Source organism: Nicotiana tabacum, chromosome 24 (assembly GCF_000715075.1).
Source record: "Nicotiana tabacum cultivar K326 chromosome 24, ASM71507v2, whole genome shotgun sequence".
Taxonomy (NCBI): domain Eukaryota; kingdom Viridiplantae; phylum Streptophyta; class Magnoliopsida; order Solanales; family Solanaceae; genus Nicotiana; species Nicotiana tabacum.
Window position 1 is genome coordinate 71,016,225 of NC_134103.1, and position 7,625 is coordinate 71,023,849.

Consider the following 7,625-nt stretch of genomic DNA (forward strand, 5'->3'; position numbering starts at 1 on the left):
CTTAAAGATAATAATCGGGTAGCAGGAGATGATAGTCTGTGCCCGCTGAATAATACGAGTAATACCCCATCTTGAGGGAGTTACGAAGTGTTATTTATGTTGCACGGGGTGATCCTTTAGGCTAAAAAACTTAGGATTCCCCATCTCATTCCCATTCTACCTTTGAATCATGTGTTTGTATTTACTCAAAGTCTTTGATAATCAAACTTCCCAAAATACTTGTTTTCTCTGTCTTTGTTTATCTGACTAATTCATATAATTCAAGTTCGACCGGGACCTTTAGTTGTGGACCTCGAAGAGTGCCTAACACCTCCTCTTCGAGGTAATTTCGAGCCCTTACACGATCTCTGGTGATGCAAAGTAGTCAAACCCGAGTCATATGCAAATAGGTACCCCAATGCACCTTAAACCGTTAGGTGACGACTCTCCTCTTTTAATACCCTTCTTTAAAAGAGTTGTCACACGTCGATGCTCGCTTTTCGAGAGAGAAAAAAGGGGCGCGACACTATTACGTAAACATAATAAATGAGTGTTGCATCTTTTTTAACGTACCTTACTATTTCATATTAATCGTTTTCTTGTACACATTTTTTAATTGAGTGATATGTAATACACATGCAACGCACGTACTCTAAAGCTAGTAGAATTATAAATGAAGTTTGAGAAGAAAAATTATAGGTAACTACAAAAAAGTCCAAAACAGAAATGGAGAATGGGGAAATTTTTTTAAAAAGGGGGGAAATCATCCTAAATATAAGTCGCATAATTTTTATGCGATGTATATGCGAAGACTTCAGGGACTAATATGAAATATTTAAAACTTCACTGACCAAAGTGAATGTCTTCCAGATTTTCATATTGATTTGTTACTCAGTTTATTTCAAGAATCCAGAAATGGCGATCCAAAAATCCCAAAAGAGAAAGCCAAAACCAAGATCCCCAACACTCATACTCACAGACTGTACATTGGTTATTTTCCCCAAATGGGTTCTCTTTTTCCACTCCAAAAAGCTTAAGGACAACTCACTTTCCTTTTCCGAGGCTGTTGCTCATAACTAGATTGGGTGGAAGATGTTCATAGAAAGCCTGAAGATGTCTGCAAAAAGTTTCTCCCAACTAATGTTGAAGATGGATCATTACTGCCTCATTCAGCAGCCTTATATCCCATGCTTGTTCAAGTCACTGTTTTTGAGTGTGAAGGTATGGCTATTGGTATATGTGCTTCACACAAAGTTGCTGATTGTGCAGTCTATGAGGTTAGAAATAATCAAAATCTAATATGATGAACAACGTGTCAGTAAAATTTTTGCCTTTGATGATTCTACTATAGCATCGCTCAAGGCTAAGTGTGGCACTGATTTTGTACAAGTGCATACTTGTGGTGAAGTAGTATCAGCTGTGATATGGAAAATGTGCCATGACTGCTTCAGGGAACGAGAGAAGGCCATCACCGTTGGCTGCTTCAGGGAATGGGAGAAGATCGTCCCAGTTGGTGCATAAGGTAAATATACGAAAGAGGTTAGTCCCTTCATTGCCAAACCATTGTGTAGGAAATGTTGTTGTAATTAGCAAATCATGTAAAGGTGAGAATGATGACTCTGATTTACTCACTTTTCTAAAGTTCTTCTTTTTGTCTTGTTTAACTGTCCCTTTCATTTTAGTTGGCATGCTGAAAGTGTGTTTGTCTCTGTTGGTTGTGGGAAAAAGGAACCCCCCCAAATAAGTAGAGACCACCACCTTTTAGAAATCTGTCCTCAGTCAAGACTGTGGCCAGGTTACTGTAACATTGGGAAAAGTATGCTTACTAACATGGCGTGAATTGGTAACATGATTTCAGTTCCTTCATAAATTTTGGTATTTATTACTCCAGATTTTTCTCTCCTTGACGTGCTTCCGATGAAATTCTCTGTTCATGCATAGGTGAGAGACTAAAGCAATAAATGAACAAGTGACTTGTGCCAACATTACTTTCGCTTTGAAATAAATAAATCAGTTTTTTATATCATGTGGGGTGCGAACAAGTGATACCAGTAAGAGTAAAATAAGGATTAATGTTAAATAGTTTTCAAATATAAAAATATGTCAATCTTTTCAGGATGGACTAAAAGGGAGAGTGTCACAATATATCAGTGGAGTACTTGATTTGTCTCACTTGTCTACCGAATCAATTGTGTCTATTTGGTATGCAAACATGTTATTCTTTCCTCACTATCCTGTTAATGGGGCAGATTTTCTTCTCTTTGCTTGGTAGCTAATAAAATAAACGGCAGGAACTGAGAGGCCAAGATTACAAGTGTTTATTTTGGATCCTCAGACTTGCTCCAGACTTGGCCCTTGTTCCTATGCATTCTCAAGACATAGCTGCAAAAGATAGGAAGAGACAGATATATCCATGTTAAGACTTCAGAGTAGATACTCTACAATGTGTACTAGCCAATTGATTAAGCAGGTTTTTATTTGATTGGTCTTCAAATATAGTTAGTTTTAGAGGATTCCACTTTTTGAATATTCCTATGTCATCAAATTTCATCCCCTGGCCAGACTGCAATTAAAATACTGATCATGTCTATCAGCATTTTGATAAATAACATAATATAATAGTTAATTAGTACAACATTTTGATAATATAGAAGTTGTGAAGGACAGCAATATGTTGGCACAGGCTTGTTTGGAGGGAGCACGGCCAAAACTGTTGTTTGGGATCCCTTTTCATGGTCAACCAGTCTAGCTAACCCCAAATCCCCAAGCTTGGCATTGAAGTTGGAATCCAACATAACATTACTTGACTTTATACCCCTATGCAGCACATATTATTCCCATCCTTCGTGTGGATATAGCTCCAGAGGCCAAGCCTTGAGCAATCTTGTATCTTAGTGGCCATGTCACATGGCTTTTTCCCTTGAAAAGAAAGGAATCTAAGCTCCCATTAGGCATAAACTCATAGACAAGTAGTTTTCTTTTCTCATGGCACCAGCCAATGAGTTGCACCAGATGTCTATGTCTTAACCGGCTGGTGATCCTCACTTGTGATGCATATTCTTTTATTCCTTGCTTTGACTCCCTTGAAACCCTCTTAACAGCGATATAGGAATTCAATTCCCTGAGATGTCCTTTGCACCCAAGGGTGTGGCCTAGTGGTCAATGAAGTGAGTGAGAATCATGAGGTCTCAGGTTCAAATCCTAGCAGAGGCAAAAAACACTAGGTGATTTCTTCCCAACTATCTAAGCCTTGGTGGATAGAGTTACCTGGTATGGTACCTGTTGCTGGTGGGAGGTGGCAAGTATCCCGTGGAATTAGTCGAGGTGCACACAAGCTGGCCCGGACACCACGGTTATAAAAAAAAAAAAACCTGAGATGTCCTTTATAAACACCCCTGAATCCACCCTCACGGACTTTTTTCCTGCGCAAAGTTATTCGTACATCTACCCAACTCAATATAACGGAACTTTTTTGGTTCTGTGCTTCTTTCAAATTCAAGAGTCATTGAACCATTACAGATATCATTACCTTCACCTTCTATTACCTTTTTCTTTCTCCAAAATGCAAATAACATCAAGACACATACTGCAACTAAAAGACAACCTCCAGAAACTAATCCAACCACAAGTCTTAACTTGTTTTTCCTTTGTGCATGCTTTGGCTTGGAGTTTGGTAGGGCTACCCATGGATCTGTAGCTTTCATTATCTTCTAAAGAAGCAGAAAAATTCCAAGAATAGATGCTTTTTAGTGCAAAGAAGTCTCCTGTTGCACCTGTGAAGCCAAAAGTGACCCATTCTGGCAAATATTCCCTGAGATCAAGATTGTAAGATAGGCTTTGCATGACAGTGACAGTAGAATTATCTTTGAAACCAGTAAAGACAACAGTAAGATTTTCTGATGTTGAATTATAGTTACTCCAGACATCAGTTTTCTTACCAACTGGAATGCTACTAAACCAGGTTACATTAACAACAGATTGCATAGACTTGATATTAATACAATAATACCTACGTGATCATCCATCGGGTCGTACTCGACATTCTGTCAAATAATACCTTCGATGTATTCAGTTGCTGACTTATCGTAGAAAGGACAAGGTTGTCACCTGCACTGTCATAAAGAATTCTTGAATCTGCAGGTGCAAGGAAGAAGGCTAGGACATCACCATAACTTGTTCTTCCCTGTGAATTGATGCTAAAGGAGAAGTGAGTAGTGAAATCTGTGACATTTCCAGAGGCCTTGTCCCAAAGATGCAGTGGTTTCGAATATGTGGCTCGACCTATGCTAGAATTTATATCACGATTGAGCAAGTTTGTGGTAAGTTGAATTGCACCATTTGCTCGATAATCATCATATGTAAGATTGTGCCATCATAACTTAAAGGTAAGTTCTACAGAACCGTGGTCAAATCGACTATGTTGTATGGGGCGGAGTGTTGGCCAATCAAGAACTCCCATGTCCAAAAGATGAAGGTGGCTGAAATGAGTATGTTGAGATAGATGTGCGGGCATACTAGGTTGGATAGAATTAGAAATGAAGTTATTCGGGACAATGTGTGCATGACTTATGTGGAGAACAAGATGTGGGAGGGGAGACTTAGATGGTTCGGGCATTTGAAAAAGAAAGGTACAGATACACCGGTGAGGAGGTATGAGAGGTTGGCCCTAGAAGGCCTAAGGAGGGGCAGAGGTAGGTCGAAGAAGCATTGGGGAGAGGTGATTAGGCAAGATATGGCGTTGCTCTAGCTTACTGAGGATATGGACATGGATAGGAAGGTGTGGAGGTTGAAAATAAAGGTGAAGGGTTAGGACAGGTAGCCGAGTGCTGTCCTTGTCTGTAACAGTAGTTTTAGTTATATGATTTAGTGTTATTTGTGTATTTTCGTGTCTCTTGACTCCTGTAATTACTTCTTGTTATTTTCGTGTTGGCTTTCCGATTGCGGTACCTAGTGTTTTTGCTTCGGTTTTCTAATTGGTGTGCTTGTTGTTTCCCTTCCTTTTACCTTTTCTAAGCCGATGGTCTTCCAGAAACAGTCTCTCTGCCTTCTTGAAGATAGGAGTAAGGTCTGCGTACACACTACCCTCCCCATACCCCACTTGTAGAATTACACTAGGTTTGTTATTGTTGTTTTTGTAATATTCTGATCAATATTGGAAGTAAATTGATCAAAACTGAAGGACAGTGAAGTGGCAAAAGGGATTACCATAAGGGGAAAGACAAGGAATTTGAGAGCAAATAGATATGCAAAAGCATCCATAGTTGGACAAAATATTTATTACTAGTTTTTTAGACAACTGAAGATAATCATCTATCTATATGCCTATGGTAGATCCTTCTCATTTTCTCATCTTTTCAAGTGCAAAACTAACGATTTCGTCAAGGTTTACATCCATAAATTTATTGAGATGTATTCATTTTCAACAGATCATATCAAAGCTAGTAAATATTTTAAACACAGGGTAGTTGAAAAGGTCCTAACACTAACTTTCCTTCCCTCTTACAGGAAGCAAGAAGCATTATTTATTCCCTTTCTTTTTCACAGGTGAATTAGAATTGACTTACCCCACTACCCCCATACCTTTCCTAATTTGCTCCAAAGGAAATGAGAAATTTTGAACTTCATTGGGAGGAATATAGTAAGATTACATGTTGTTTTAGCAGAACCTACATTTAGTGATACAGTTTGCATGTTGAACTTATACTGTTGTGGAAGTCGGAATCTCCCATTCCCTTCCCTTTTATTTGAGAAGGTTCGGTTCTGTTCCCTTTTAAGAAGCTTATAAAGATAAAAATAAAGACATTCTCTCCAATCTAATTCCATTCTGAACTATGCAATGCAGCAATCACATGTTGTCTCTGTCTAAAAAATACAACAAGAAAATGGAAGCCAAACAAAATCGTTAAGGTGGAGAATACCAACACTCTTGAAATGCTAGAAATGTTCAGAATTTTTGTTGTTCTTAAATTTTGTTTCGGCACAACAAATTAATGTAAATTTAAAGTACTACTATTCACTGTCCTGAAAAGAAAAAAAAACTAGCAAAGACCAGGTTGAAAAATATGTAGACCTAAGAAATGTTTAACCTATTCTAGTCTTTAGATAGAAAGGGCAGCCCGGTGCACTAAGCTCCCGCTATACGCGGGGTTCGGGGAAGGGCCGGACCACAAGAGTCTATTGTACGCAGTCTTACCCTGCATTTTTGCAAGAGGTTGTTTCCACATGGAAGCAACTTTACCAGTTACGCCAAGGCTTTCCCTTCAGTCTTTAGATAGAAGAGATGGAAATTGTTCACTTGATTTGTTTCAGTCCCGACGACGGTCAAAAAGCAAAAGTAGTTGACCATTGACATATTAAAGACTTCTATTTTGTATGCCTTTTACATTATTGTAACTCATGGCCAGTTAAATGATAAAACCATTAATTAAAGCATTTGGTTTAGACTAAAAAAGTACTACTTGATGCTATTGCTTCTTTCTCATATTCTATTGTGCCAAGTATCGAAAATAACCTATCTACCTTCACAAAGGTAAGGTCTGCGTACATTTTACCCTCCCCAGACCCACTTGTGGGAGTCTCACTACGTTTGTTGTTGTTGTTGTTGTTGTTGTTATTGTTGTTGTTGTTGTTGTTGTTGTTGTTGTTGTTATTGTTGGTTTAGACTAAAAATGCTATAGGTCCCAAAACTTACAGTTTTTATATTTATATATTAACAAAATGTTCAAGTTTCAAGTGCATGGATTAGGGATGGCAAATGGGGCGGGGCAGGGCAGGGTAAAGTCTTAATGGGGCAGGGCGGGGCGGGTCAAAAACATAAAGAGAAAAAATGAATAAGAGTCTAAACAGGGCAGGGCTTAATAGGACGGGGCAGGGCTTAATAGTTGGTGTATCTTGTTTTAGGTTGGAAATAAAATTTGTAATATGGCCATTAATTTGGCTTATTTTCAAGTGGGGGCCAAGTTTTCATGACATTTGCCATGACATAATATCCACTATAACAAAATTTGTGGACCAAGTTTTCATGACATTTTCCATGACATAATATCCACTATTAGGCCAAGGATTTCTTGTTATAAATAGAGGAGTTCCTCCTCATTTGTAAACACACAAATAAGACTTGAGTCTTCATTTCTTGTTTCTTCTCCTCCTTTAGTAATTGAGAGTATTTTGTAAGAGAATTGAGTATTGGAAAACACTTGTGTGATCCCCTTTCTTCTCCTCATTCTCCTCTTCTTCTTCTTCTCTTCATTTTCTTTCACTGTTTCAGTGATAAATTGCAGTGAAATGCTACCCATTTTTCGTTTCAGTTATACTGCCATTTTTTTCATATCATTTATTCTTAGTTGTCTATGCAGTATTTGTTTTATTGTCATTCTCCTCCTCTTCTTCTTCTTCATTGTCTATGCAGTATTTATTTTAATATTTATTTTAAAAAATTCCGCTTCATATCAAAAAAGCGAGCGCTTCGCTTCTCGCTTTAAGCGAAAAGGGGCTTGTCGCTTTTCCTCGCTTTAAGCGAAAAGGGGTTTGTCGCTTTTCCTCGCTTCACGCTCTTCATAACACTGGTTTGGCTAAATTTCACACTACCCGAGTTCCCGATCCTAACAATATTAGTGGTCTGTTTCCTGATATTTCATGATTTTCAG

At 38.3% G+C, this 7,625-nt stretch overlaps 1 pseudogene; it reads right to left on the reverse strand.

Annotated features, from left to right (window-relative positions):
• Nucleotides 1-830: 830 nt before the first annotated feature.
• Nucleotides 831-4,348, reverse strand: LOC107790049 (seed lectin-like; annotated as a pseudogene).
• Between the last annotated feature and the right edge of the window lie 3,277 nt (nucleotides 4,349-7,625).